At 70.7% G+C, this 345-nt stretch overlaps 1 protein-coding gene across 1 annotated transcript in view; it reads left to right on the top strand.

Annotated features, from left to right (window-relative positions):
* The window catches only part of AKT3 (AKT serine/threonine kinase 3), a 327,132-nt gene continuing 326,787 nt past the window's right edge, over positions 1–345 (top strand). The window contains exon 1 of the mRNA XM_019527250.1: positions 1–50. The gene's annotated coding sequence lies outside the window, so the exon portion shown is untranslated. The remainder of the gene's footprint in view (positions 51–345) is intronic.

Genomic DNA, 345 nt, shown 5'->3' on the forward strand with positions numbered 1-345 from the left:
CAGCCCGCGGGGCACGGAGCGGGGCCGCGCCAGCCGCCGCCCTGCACCAGGTAGGGCCAGGCCGGGGGTGCAGCCTGGGGGAAGGGGGTTGTAACGGCCGCTACCCAAGTGTGAGTGTGTCCCGGCAACGGGTGCGGGGGGCGGCGGGTTATGTAACGCGGCGGGGAGGGGCGTCTGCCTGCCCGGCACAACACGGCGCAGCGCTCGGTGCTCCGCGGGGAGGGATGTCTGGTTCCCACGCACAGACCCCTCCTCCCCCCCGCGTGTCTCACACACCCCTCATCCTCATTCTTATCCTCACTCCAACAGACACACCTCACCTCCCCCCACCCCCATCACCTCATC

The sequence above is a fragment of the Gavialis gangeticus genome, unplaced genomic scaffold (assembly GCF_001723915.1).
Source record: "Gavialis gangeticus isolate Ggan-Ray unplaced genomic scaffold, GavGan_comp1, whole genome shotgun sequence".
Taxonomy (NCBI): domain Eukaryota; kingdom Metazoa; phylum Chordata; order Crocodylia; family Gavialidae; genus Gavialis; species Gavialis gangeticus.